The following is a 13,983-nucleotide window of genomic DNA, read 5'->3' as shown; positions in this document are numbered from 1 at the left end:
ACAGCTGGTTGAGACAAAATAGTTTAAATGTAGACTCTTCTGTACAAAGTAGACTTGGTGGTTAGAGCGTTTGCTTCGTAATCCGTGGTTTAGAAAAATACTTAGGACTAATATAAACCTGGTGATTAGGGAGTTTGATTTGCATTATGCGAATTCGAATCCTGTCATCGACCATACTCGCCATTTCTGCCTGTGAGACGTCATAATGTGATGGCCAATCTCACTGTTTGTTGGTAAAAGTGTAGTCCAAGAGTTGGTGATGGATATTATTGACTAGTTGTCTTTTCACTAGTCTATCAATGCTAAGTTAGGGACGTAGATAAATTTAAAATAAACCAGACTGTCGAAACAAATGTTAATTGCACAGTAAAGATTTCTCTGTGCATGACTGGTTATTACCACCAGCACGGTTTGTAATGGTTTCCAATCACGTAAAAGTCTGTCTACGACTCTTATCTATGGGTGTTAATTCTCTGTTTTCGTGTTTGTTCTGAATTTCGCGCATAGCTACACGAGGTTTATATGCTATAGCAGATTCTAATTTAACAGTGTAAGACTAAAGCGAAGGCAGCTAGTCCTCGCTAACAACCGCCAACTCTTGAGCTACTCTTTTACCAACTATATAACGCTCAAACGAATGAAATATAATGCAATAACGCGTTAATGTACTAGACGTAGTGTTTTCAAAACAATCTTTATATGTACCTGCTTAAAATAAGGCCCGGCATGGACAGGTGGGTTAAGGCGTGCGATTCGTAATCTTAGGGTCGTGGGATCGCATCCCCGTCGCGCCAAACATGCTCGCCATTTTAACCGTGGGGGCTTCATAATGCGATTTTCGAACAAATATATTCTTTAATAAGCAGTTGTTTAAGATGATTCATTTGTCTTTTTTTTTTCAGAAAACAAACAAAAAATCAAAAAATTATGCTATTTCTAAGAAGAATGCGGAAACTTGTATTCTTATTGTTGTTTGAAAGCCGATCTGAACTTTATTTTCATGTTTCTAAGAACTTGTCTTACTTTAAAATAAGTTTAGTCCTACAATATAGAGCCAAGAACACACAGGAAAAGGCGCGAAAACCGTTCTAACTGTTCAATCGTAACTGCTTCAGTGAATGTCACCTTTGTTTAGCTTTACAGTACAAATATTTATCTGTTTATATATATATATATGCGCGTGTGTGTGTGTGTCTGTAACGTATTACTTTATTATGGCGATTTTAGAAGTTAGAGTGTCGACCTGGATATCAAAGGGTCGTAAGTTCTAAATGTGATGCGACTGAGCGTGCTTCCTATTCTCAACTTTTTGATGTGTTATACAAATGACAGTCAGTTTTGTTATTTGGTTCAATGAGTCGAGCATAGCTGTCGTAGTAATGAAGTTGCCAGGCGCCTACCCTGTTGTTCAGTAGTGGTTTGGCATATCCTGGTGGTTAAGGCGTTCGATTCCCAATCTGATAGTCGGAGGTTCGAATCTCCATCACACCAAACTTACCCTTTCAGGTTTATGGACGTTATAACGTGAAGGTCAATTCCACTATTCGTTGGTAAAGCGTAGCATAAGGGTTGGTGATTGGCGGTGTTGATTTGTTACCTTCCTTCTTGTCTATCACTACTAAATTGGTTACGGCTATCGCAGATAGCCATTGTGTAGCTTTGCATGAAATTTAAACCAACAAGAAAATAGAGAGAATTAACACCCGTAGTGACTAGTAATCAGTGAGAAACTGGTAGATAACTTTACGTCAAAAAGCTCCACAGAAGGAAACTGTACTGTAGTTCTCAGTTTGTTAGTTTTACGAAACTCATAGAGCTTATTCTGTGGAAAGGAAACAGAAACAGATCGAACCCAGTTGTCCTCAGATTATTTTTTTGTTTCAATCTGTTTCGAAAAGTTTCACACTTGGAGAAGCTGCATGCTAGTAGTATTACTGGATAAGAAGCCATCTGTTGTCGAAAATCTCAAACACGGGTTAAACTATATCAAATTTAAGTCGGCAGCGAAAGTGAAATAACAAATAAAGGCTTATACCATTGTTTGTGCATGTTACGAACTTCAACTGTTAGGATACTTTTCATATCAAGCAATAGAAAAAGTCATCGGTAAGTGTAACATCGAAGGAACAATCTGTAATTCCACATATTTCAAATTAGGGATAACATTGCGCAATACATTTTATTATTTTACCATTATACCGATGGTCAGGATTATTGGTGGAATATATGGAATAAATATATAGATTGTATGTATCTCATAAGCAATACTATAAACACATAGATCCACAAGATAAACAAGACACTTTCAGAAGATAATCAAACATCCTCAGGTTCTTAGTAGAATTTCTCACGTGAAACTTATTTTACCACAGTTGCTGTATTTACTTTGCAAATATAAATGGTGTCCGTAAAGTCCTCGTGTAGTTCGAATCTTGAATAATTTCACTTCTATATAAGATATAAACGATCTGTAAATAAAAAAACAGAGGGGATTTATTCAAGATTTAGCATATATAACTATAAGAATGTTAACTTCCAACATATTCACTATCGTTTTGGAATAAAGCCGAACGCGATTTTGACGTTCCTCATTAATGGAACCAGTCTCTTTAAATTATTCATCCAGTTTTTAATTGAATTTCTGTGGGGCGCTACCTTGTGGTAATAAGATCTAAATTTTCTTTGATGGCTGATACAGACTCCAGCTCAGTTAGCCAGAGAATACGATTAACCTTGTCTTGAATTGAAACCATTCAGTATAGTAAAGGGTTTATTATCTGGAAAAAAAAAAAAAAAATAAAGAACAAGCGAGCCATTAACAATTTTGAATAAATTCCCCTTTTTATTTTATTTCAGAGATTGTTTATATCATACACGTTATTAAAGATTCAAACTGCACAAGGACTTTACGGACAACTTGTATTTACATAGAAAACAAGGTAACGTGCACTACACATCAAATTTCGTATTACACATTTCTGTGCTTCACGTGGTTTTTCGGTGGAACAGCGGTAAGTCTTCGTGTTTCTCTTTTAAGCTGATTGTATAATATATTAAACGTTTGGCTTGTTTTGAATTTCGCGCAAAGCTACATGAGGATTATCTGCTCTCGCCGTCCCTAATCTAGTAGTATACGACTAGATCTCTTTCTGTCTATCGGCGTTTGGGTATGATAAGTACATACCTTAGAGGGTCAGGTTTTCTTTGACCTCTTCCTCCTTCCTGTACTTGTGTGGTCGTGCAGTGTTTGATGGTGGTAGTTACTGGTTTTTTGGGTCAGAGTGAGCTAAGTTTACTCCGACCCTTTTCAGGGCATACTGGTATACATGTATAGATATTGTTTTGACCTATCAGTAAGATGTCTAATTTGTTGGTGGCACTTTTTTTTTTTTACATTATATATATATATTATAATTTGATTTTATGTTTTTAATTTATTTTTATGTTTAAAATATATATTGATCGGAGAGAGGTGTTTAGGACTATCTTCATGTATGAGGCACCTGTCTAGTTCGCATAATAATTCATTTTTCATCTAATTTTTATCAAATTACGTTATTGTGCTATATAGGAGTCTATCTGGTATGGTTGGTATGTTTCAATATTTATGTATAAATTTAGATTATGTTGCTCTGGGAACTCTATATGCTGTTGTGAGGAGTGTGTTTTGTATTGTTTGTAGCTTGGTTTAATTGTTTTGTCACTTACAGTTATCCATGCTAGAACTGCATAGTTCATTACTGGTCTAATGTATGTTTTGTAAATTTTTAGTATATTGTCTGTCGATACTCCACTATTCTTGCCAGTTAGACTCCTAGCATAGATGGTTCTTCGCCAGACTTTACTTTTAATTTCGTTTACATGGTTGATCCATGTTAATTTTGAATCATAGGTTAGACATAAAAATTTTGCCTATGTGGCAGTCTGAAGTAGTAGTGTTCCATTCATATGTATATCAGGTTGTAGATTTTTGTATTTTGTCAACTTTTAAAGACGACAAGTTGTGTTTTTGCTGTACTTATTCTTATTCTGTATTTCTGACAGTATTCGCTTATTCTATTTAATTGTGGTTGTATGTTGTGGCTGCTATAGTTGGTGTTGTGGCAGTTTTCCAGACTGCCACATCATCATCGAACTGTGAAGAGAATCCATGATTTGGATCCTTCAGTGACATATTGTTTACATACATGATGAAGAGTATAGAGCTAACCACCCCTCCATGAGGGACACCGGCTTCTGGAGTAAAGTACTCAGAAAAGGTACCCTCAACATTCACTCTGCACTTTCTATTTTCCAAAAAGTTAGATAGCCAGCGAATAATTCCTCGCGGTAGTTCCATTTCGTTCATTCGGAACCTTAGACCATCGTGCCATACAGTGTCGAATGCTTTCTCGATATCAAGGAAGCAAGCGACAGTACATTCTTTTGATTGAAGCTATCTATTATAGTTTCGGTTAATCTGATTAGGTTGTCTGTCGTTTGTCTAAATGTTTTGAATCCATTTTGTTCTTTTGTTAATTTTGATGTTATCTCCAAGAATGTGGAGAGTCTATTACTGATTATTCTTTCAAGAATTTTGCCTACACAGCTGGTCAGGCTGATTCGTCGGTAGCTATTAGGTTTATTTGCTGGCTTTCCTTCCTTATGGAACATCAATATATTAGCATGGTTCCAAGAAACTGGTATGTGTCCTGAGGACAGTGATAAGTTAAAAAGTGCTTTTAGGTAGCCAAATAATTTCGGAGAGCCCTTTCTTAGAAGGATGGCTTGTATTTCATCTTTACCCGGAGATTTGTGTTTTTTATTACTTCAATAAGTTCATGTAGGGGTATTTCTTTCATTAGGATCGTCTCTTGTGATATGTCTTGTATTTGTCTCGGATGTACTCGTTTTGAAAATTGGTTCAAATTGATTTTTATTGCTTAGTATATAGTTGGTGACTTTATTGTAGAAATATGTATTCATATCTGGATCAGAATGAGTCTTAAATGTATTTCATAGTTGGGCTTGGAAAGCTTCGGCTTCTTCTTTATTTGTGTGTGCTATTGTATTATTGTGTTCAAGTGCAGGATATTTCTTTCCGGCTGAATTGGCAGTTTTATCGTTTAGTGTGGAGCAGAACTTATCCCATTTATCTTGTTTTTGTTGTTTTATTTGTGCGGTGATGTGATTTCTTATATTGTTTATTTGCGTTTTAGTTTCTCTGTCTCTTGTTGTCATGAACTGTCTTCGTTTTGATTAGGGTAATCAATGGGGTATTTGGTTTCCATATGTTGTTTGTTGGTGTTGTTTTGTTTTAAAGGCACTCCGTTATTATTTGACAGTAGTTATCCAATTCGGTAATGGTTTTTACTTCTTTTATAATAAGAGTAGATGGAAGGCTTGTTTTGTTTGTTTTGAATTTCGCGCACAGCTACTCAAGGGCTATCTGCGCTAGCCCTCCATAATTTAGCAGTGTAAAAGTTACCTAGTCATCACCACCCACCGCCAACTCTTGGGCTACCCTTTTTATCAACGAATAGTGGGATTGATCATCACATTATAACGCCCCCACGGCTGAAAGGGCGAACATGTTTGGTGTGACGGGGATTCGAACCCGCCACCCTCAGATTACGAGTCGAGTGCCTTCTCCACCTGGCTATGCGGGGCCTTATAGAAAATGTTATCAAGCTTTATGATAATTTGTCACCACGCATATTGTTTGTTTGACTAACAACTGCGAATTTATTTATTTTTGCCACATTTCATACACTTTATTTTTTCAGTTTTCATGTATTTATTTTATGATGTTATAATGTGTTTTCTGTATTCGTTTTCATTCGTATCATACTTTGTAATTATGTATATACCTCCACTATGAGGTGAGATGAATAAAAAAAAATCGGATTTAATATGCTAAACTCAAGGGTTTGATTTCCCACGTTGGACAAAACCGATAGTCTGATGTGTTTTTTTTGTAAAAAGAAGCGCACGTGCACTATAATATATGTGACGTAAAGGTGGCTACAAACTGTGTGTGTTTTTCTTATAGCAAAGCCACGTCGGGCTATCTGCTCAGCCCAACCCCTGATTTTAGCATTGTAAATCTGAAGACATACCGCTGTTCTAGCGGGAGGCAAGCTACAAACTGGTCCCGAATATTTCTATACTTCATATGATGTAATAGAGTCTTACACTTTGTAATATATAGCACAAACAAAACGTAATCAAGAATGCAAAACATGTGCAACCTTTAAAGCTTATCATAACATACTTTTTTCTGGTTATAAAACCTATTTGTGTACAATTTACAGTACTCCAAAGCTTTAATTTAAGAATTAAAATCCTGGCATCAGGATCATGGGTATTAATTATTTAAAGTAGCAGAAACGACGCCCTACGGGTGGCTGTTTGTGCTACCAATTGCTAATTGTAGTATTCGAAACTATTTGAAAAAGTAAACATTTTTTTTAAAAGGGTGTGTTTGTGTGTTTTTCTTATTGCAAAACCACATCAGGCTATCTGTTGAGCCCACCGAGGGGGGTAAAATCCCTTATTTTAGCGTTCTAAATCAGTAGACTTACCTCTATACTAGCAGAGGGCTCTTAGAAAATGATTTTATTTTCTAGAACCTTCTATACGGGAAGGATGTTCCGATTTTGTTGTTTAATCGTGCACAACTCATTGAATGGAAATGATTATCCATATACAAAGCTAAAAATTTTACTGATATAAATTATAATGTTTTTATATATTAAAAGGGGTGTCACTACTTAAAAAAATAAGTTTCTATAACCCTACTTTCTCAGTATTGCATTTACAAATGACATCAATAACGATAAAAACAAACCCTCATGTTCAGTCCTAGTGTAAGTCATGTTCTTGTGAAGATGGTACTTTTATTTAAAATTGTGTTCTGTAATAAAGAAATGATTGTTACACCTACCACAGTTATTTTTGTTACTGCCTGAATCTTGGATACTCAAAGTGATTTTTTTAAATTTTACCTGTGATGCCATTGAATAGATAGCGCAGAAGTTTTGGTAATATACATAGATACTGACATATACGCTACATTCATTACAATAATCTAAAATCTGCATTACGTGCTCTCTGTTATAGTTTGTACCATTAAGTGCATGCATTTCAAGATACCTTTTACTGTCGAATTTCGTTTTTGCACAATCCTGTTGCCTTCTGGACAGATTATACTGTTAAAAGAAATGCCTAAACACTTTTATTTGTTTCAGTTGATTCTTGATTGTGTGAACTACATTTTATGATGAATTAAAGTTATGAATGCAACGAAATCACGTGGATCCATAGGCAGTGATTTTATGTTTCTGTTTTCTAACTGTATAAATACTTTGTCATGAAATAAAGGAAAACGGTTCCTTTCATATGGTTCTTTTTTGTTTTAAGAAGCTGTCGTTGGCCGGACTCAAGTTAATGGTTAGCGTACCCGTACTGTGAATCTTACTAAGGGTTAACGGTTTGCGTTCTCTTTCTATATATATCTAAATGAACGCTTCGAATCTTTAAGAAGAAAATTACCCAATATTTATAAAACATGACACTAGAAATCATACTCCATTTTCATTTGTTATGTACAACCATAACATCGATATTCCACTTTTATTTATGTAAGTTTCTGGCTTATTTACTGTTGTTTTAAATTAGTATTGAGATAGTGTTTTATACATTTTAATACATAAACGTTTCAATCATGTACAGAGTGACAGTCGAGCCCCACTGCTATGGCAGACAAGATTAGCCAGTAATGGCTGCCTTTTTGAAGTCTGTCAGTTCAAAATTAAGGACTCGTTAGAAACCATGGTATGAAAAATGTTGATCCGGAATCTTTGCGCAAAGCTAGAGAACGGTTTACTGCGCACATCTTCCATAATTTGAACTGGTAGGTGCTTAGGAAACTTTATGTCGTTAATTATGCAAATGTTGAAATAACTTTGTTTCCTGCAGTTCGTTATTTACACAGGCCCCTCCCCAACGGCATGTTTTCAGATTTACACCGCTAGAAACCAGATTTCAATACCCGTGGTGAGCAGAGCACAGATGTCCATCGTGTAGTTTTGCGCTTTATTGCAAATAGTAACAACTTATTTACACAGACATGTTGGTTTTCTGCAGTTCGTTCTTGAAATTGTTCAGTGCATGTCGTAGCAACTTACTTTGCAAATTCGCGCACAAGGATATCTGTTGATTTTGGGTTTCTACAGTTCATGTCTTTCTTCCAGATCAAACGCTGTCTTGTCAGTAGTACCTTACAGGTGGCATCATAAATCTTCACGAACGAGCACACCTGTTTTTAGGTTTGGTTACGTTTTTCACATGAGAAGTAAAAATTTCAAATATCAAAAACGCACTTTAATCTTTGTGTTGTATGTTTCATAAAAAGAAAGGTAATTATACATTATAATAACAAACCACACACGTCAAAATGAAATAATAACAACAATAATAATTCGTGACGAAGAAACACCTTAGTGGCAGTTATTTTTATACACATAATGGAAGAAGTGGAGATACAGTATATATTTATGTATAACCTGTTTGTTTGTTGTATATGGTATAAAAAATGTAAGTGGTGCGTCGGGAAGTCTAATCGATTATTAACAATTGACTGTGTGTACAGTTTGTCTTCACATGCCTCTCAGCAAGAACGTATGAATAATGTAGCTTTTGTCTAAATAGTTAGGGGTTTGTAACAGCTACATCTAGACTTGAACCAGTGATTACGTGGCATTTCTGTGGTAGTGTGTAGAGTTTGACATAATGACCTTAGTAAACCGTTGCGCTTCATTAATAATCCATGGTCTGAATACATGTCATTGATTGGAAGAAAGATTTATGCATATGCACGAAGTAAGAAAGAAACACATGAGAGTTGTCAGGCTTCAACTGGCGCGTAGACGCACGCGCATAACGGGTAAGTATAGATTACTGAGTTAGCGCAATAGAAGCCGATTGTGGAAGACAGACATAATGCACCAGAAATCACGTAAAATAGGATAATGTGACAGTTGATAGCATTTACTCCTATAACAGAGTCTGGTTTCATATGGTGCGTGGGTCGGTTGGAAACTATCGTCTCAGTCGAAGTCATAAATAAGATGAAACACGTGCGCACACTGAAGCTGTTGCCTATTTACCACTAACTCTACACGTAGCGGTTATTGATTTGTTTCAACTTGTGATATTTTAACCTTTCCTGTTTGTTCTGCAACGAGTCAGTGAAAATCTCTTGGTGTATTCGTATACACGGGTAAATTGACAGTTCTGTAGTTGACGTCACACTTGAAATTCAGTTTTGGTAAGTAAAATATATGTTGAAACGTTGTAATCGGTCACTGTTAAAAATAATATCTTCCCTTTTGCCAGTTCGTTCTGTCTAATGTTTTTAACCTTAAACATCGAAAAGTTACGTCATGTCATGGAACAACTGTTCAAATCTTTCCTAGTGATCTCACAGGGTAGAACAAAAATGACTGATGCATGTAAAACAAGGCTTAAACACTCTTTGTATTAATATTAAAGAATCTTGTAGGAAATTTTCATAGATGTTAAAACAGCATTTTACAGATGTTTTATGCAAATTTATTAAGCATTTGTTTTACTCAGCTAATCAAGTGAATATTTTTCCATTCCTCCCTGTCAACTTACCTATCTTGCAAGACTATATACAAAAAATATTAACCTTTTTTTCCATCTATTGAGAAACTTCAAGCCATTAGATGGCGATGTTTTTAAACTTACAACAGAACATTTTCAACAGAAAGTTGCACAATGGGGTCTTTGTGCTTTGCCCACCATGGACATCAAAACCCAGATTCTTGTGTTATAAATTTCCAGGCATGCCACTTTGCCATTAGGGAGCTACTATAGAATAAATAATTTAACTGGTGAAATATCTCTTTTAACAGACTAGTGAAGCTGATTTGTGTGTTTCAGTTTATTTTATGTATTGTAGATAAACTGAGTGTGAATAAGAAATGTTTTCTCGACAGTACAGTTACTCTCACAGCTTCAGTCAATCAAACAGACGCATTAAATGATCAAGAGTTGTGGATCTTAATCTTCAGAGTCAGTGGTTTCCTGTTATATATTAAACCACGGTTGGCACGTTGAGTAGGTTTAGCAATAAGAGACTTTTTCATTGCATATCTTTATGTACGGTTTCGTTAAGATGAGCTTGTTTTCAGTATAGGTAAACTTAATTTACCATTCCTGCATATCATACATAGCATTAAAACTGGGAGAAGGCCTAAAGAACATTTTATTGTTCATTTAGGGCTAACGAAAAGGCACATTCGACGAAAATAATTTCGTTGTAGTCGATGAAAAAAACAAAAGACAAGCAAATAAAAGGGTCAGCTGTACAACTTTTATCGTGCTGTAGGAAACTAAAGAAATCCAAAATTTTCGATAATCTGTGAAAAATTATGGAATTATTGATGAATAGTTAGTTTTCATTTCAACCTGTCCTTTAAAATACTGGGAACGATAACTGTGTTTTATTATGATTTCAAAAGAAATTATATTTTATTTGTTTGCTTCACCTAGTCATTTTTACATTTAAAATCAGTTTTTGTGATTGAATAGCTTCATTTATTAATACTTTATTATCAATAAAGTTAGGTGTATAAAAGTTTTGAGTTCAATGGTGACTTTTTCGAATTGATTCGTTTCGCCATATATCCTACAAAAACAATACTACATGCTATATATTCATCGGTATTCCCCCAATATATGTAAATAAAAATAAAAAATAAAACGCTTGAAAAATTAATTGTCTACGCTCGTTCGAACGAAGTGTTTCAAATGTATCAACTCTTTGTGGGAAAGCTGACAGCTTTTGTAACATTTCTAGCACGTGGCACGGGGTTTCGTCACCATATGCGAGAAAGATTAATTCAACAAAAACATCAGTTATTATTCCTCTACTTTATTTGTATATTCATTGTCCGAGAGACGTTTATCAGCTGTTATTTCTTGGTTTTCTCACTTAATCAGTTAAATTTTAGTACAAAAACATCAAATATTTCTTTTCGCTCATTATATTTTTTTTATATTTAAGGAGTTTGTTACTGAAACCATTATGATATATTTTTTTTTATTTTTTTATGAGTTGTTATAAAGAAATAATAAAAAAAGACAGTCTCGCGGGAAAGCTTCTGCTGCGTGTTACGATTCTGAAAGATTTCTACTTCCTTCTGTTTTAAGCGCTACACTAGCTCTCCATTTATATTGATCGATCTTGCAAACATTTCTTTCTCAATTGAATTCCTCTGCGAACGACGTAACAGGTTTGCAAGCAGGTCGATAATACTTTCGTTTGTGTCGTTAGTGCATCTTTCAGGGGCACAAAGAGTTTGCTGTGATGTTCAACACATGATGAAGGTAAAGGAAACACCGATAATTTGTCTTACGTACGGACAGAATATAACGCTGCAAAAAAACAACAACACGTAATTCTAAAGATTTTGCCTACAGGCTCGAAATTATAGATTATGTACAAAAGAAACTAGACTTGATATCTTGTGACGTAGAAACACATTAATACGGTATATGATGCACCAAGCTTCTTAATAGAACAGCTGATAAGCTGAAATAATTACAGAACATTTTCACTTGGGAAACAATTCAGTTACACGTTTTGTCTTTGTTTTAGTATGTTTTTAAGCAAAGTTCATGTTATGTGTTCTTTAATAGTTAATGGAACTTATCTCCCAAGTAATTACATTTTTGTTCTTCTTATGACACAAAGAGGTTTCTAAATAAATTTTGAACAAAAACGAAATGTTTAGAAAACAACCATTTGTACATATATGTTACAATAAAGCTCGGCATAGTCAGGTGGTTAGGGCGCTCGACTCATAATCTAAGCGTCGTGCATTCAAATCCCCATCACACCAAACATATTCGCCCTTTGATCCGTGAGGGCGTTATTATGTTACGGTGAATCCTACAATTCGTCAGTAAAAGAGTAGCCCACGAGTAGCAGTGGAGATGACTAGCTGCCTTCCCTTTTGTCTTACAGATAGCCCTTGTATAGCTTTGTGCGAAATTAAACAAATTGTTGCAGTGGTATTTCGCCCTAGCTGAGTGTTGTGGCGATATATAGTTTGTTTGTAGACAATTCTCTACCACTAGACAGTGCAAATGTCGTTATAGGTAAAACTTTTGCTGAAGAATTGGATAAAATCCATTTCGGGGAAAGAATACTCGTATAGCGAAATTGTTTTATACAATATAGAAACAAAGGCTACACTTTTTTCGAAAGAGGGTGGTATTCAATGTTCTCCATGAAAATGGGAAAATTCGCGCAGCAGAAGATTCATAAAACAAACAGTTGACGTTTATTGCACGTGCTCTTTAATATATTGTTCCAAGAGGTGAGTTTCAGAACCAATGTAATCTCGACCACAGCAAGAGAAACAATACCAAGACGTAAACGAGAAACAATGCATGAGCGTTGAAATCTGCCAATAATTTCCTTGCATTTAACGAAAACAACTTTCTAAGCTTCTAAAAAAATTGTTAGAATTTTCATCCAAGAAGTAACATTTCATTCTTAACAATTCTATTTATAATCAAATAGATGGAAATACCATGATATCCAAACTGGCACCTAATCTTGCTAATTTGTCTAAGCTCATTATGAAAAACAATGGTTAAACGGTTGTCTTGAGAGTTTTAAACTCGTTAAATATTGCAGATCTGTTCATCGAAATTTTGTTATATTTCGGAAAAGGGAACCTGTTATATTGTTCTTGAAATATCTGAATAAATAATGTTCTACTATAACGTTTACTGTTAGTTAAATAATTCTAAGTCATAATTTCTTGAGACTGAAATTTATAACTTTGGCAGACATTTGGAAGTAGTTGTCTACAATAAACCTACGTCCGCAGGATTGGATGGTCATATAAGTAGCTTTACACTTATTTGCTACAAAAGAAACTTAAATAACATCATAGTTTACAGACCAAATACCATTATTTTCAAAAAGAAACACGATGAAATTGTGGTGAAGTAAAAATGTCTTTTTTTATCCTTGAATATTAATGAGACAAAAAGTTTCTGTGGGAATTTAACATCCTTACGAAATTCTGTTATGATGTAACAAAACGTTCGTTTAACGTACATGGGTGAGAACAATTATGTTCTTATAGTCAGCTGTGGTAGTAAATTCTTCTAATGTTGACTTATCTGTCCTATCTTTACATTGGAAAATCCATTATTAAAGCCAAAACGTTATTCAAGTTTAAATTCGAAAGCCTTATATTATTATTATATAAGTTTAGTTTACTCACACTATGCAACACAAATTTTGTTCCTCGATAGTATGTGTTGTTTTTTAATAGCTTGTGTTGTAAAGGTACAGAAAATGGCCATTAGTTTCTTCAAACTTTGCTTTTGTGACCTGGATAATGAAATTTCGAAGTTAACTAATTTTCATTGTATAAACGGGCAACTTGCCCATTTTCATTTATCATGAATCAAGATGTACATGTATTTATACTGAAGTTACACAAAAATGAATAAAAATGTTTAGAAGTGAGCAGTTTTCGAGATTTGCGACTGTAATGTAAATCACTTTCACGTATCAGTCCCCAAATATAGTTTCGGCATTCGACTTGCTTAGACCATGATCTCTGATCAAGTCACTGAGGTCTCTTTGGTTGGGGTAGTATGGGTTTCTCTCATCAGCTGCACCTCTAAAATTGCAATCTGGATCTTCAACGCCTACCTCCTCTTCTGATTTACTGCTCTCTTCTGAGGATGGCTGCTTTCTCTCTGGCGGAGTGGGTACAGGGAGCTCAGGGCAGTGTGGCACTGGGATGATGGATGATGGAAGGTCCTGATACATGATAGCAGATGCATTCTTGCCAGCCCAACGATTGGAAGGGTCACCATGCAGAAGTAACAATTGCTTCAGTGGTCAGTGGGTTCACGCCAAATTCTTGGAATACTGAACTTCGT

The 13,983-nt window shown here is 35.1% G+C and overlaps 1 protein-coding gene across 4 annotated transcripts in view; it reads left to right on the top strand.

Moving 5' to 3' along the window:
- The window catches only part of LOC143257072 (cAMP-dependent protein kinase catalytic subunit 1-like), an 88,400-nt gene that overhangs the window by 10,601 nt on the left and 63,816 nt on the right, over nt 1–13,983 (top strand). Inside the window, exon 1 of one of the 4 annotated variants that reach the window (XM_076515230.1) lies at nt 8,925–9,310. The exons of the other annotated variants lie outside the window; for them this stretch is intronic. The gene's annotated coding sequence lies outside the window, so the exon portion shown is untranslated. Of the gene's footprint in view, nt 1–8,924; nt 9,311–13,983 lie in introns of those variants that run through there. 4 annotated transcript variants of the gene reach the window in all.

Source organism: Tachypleus tridentatus, chromosome 7 (genome assembly GCF_004210375.1).
Source record: "Tachypleus tridentatus isolate NWPU-2018 chromosome 7, ASM421037v1, whole genome shotgun sequence".
Taxonomy (NCBI): domain Eukaryota; kingdom Metazoa; phylum Arthropoda; class Merostomata; order Xiphosura; family Limulidae; genus Tachypleus; species Tachypleus tridentatus.
Note: the sequence above shows the minus strand (reverse complement) of the source record. Positions and strands in the feature narration are given on the sequence as shown.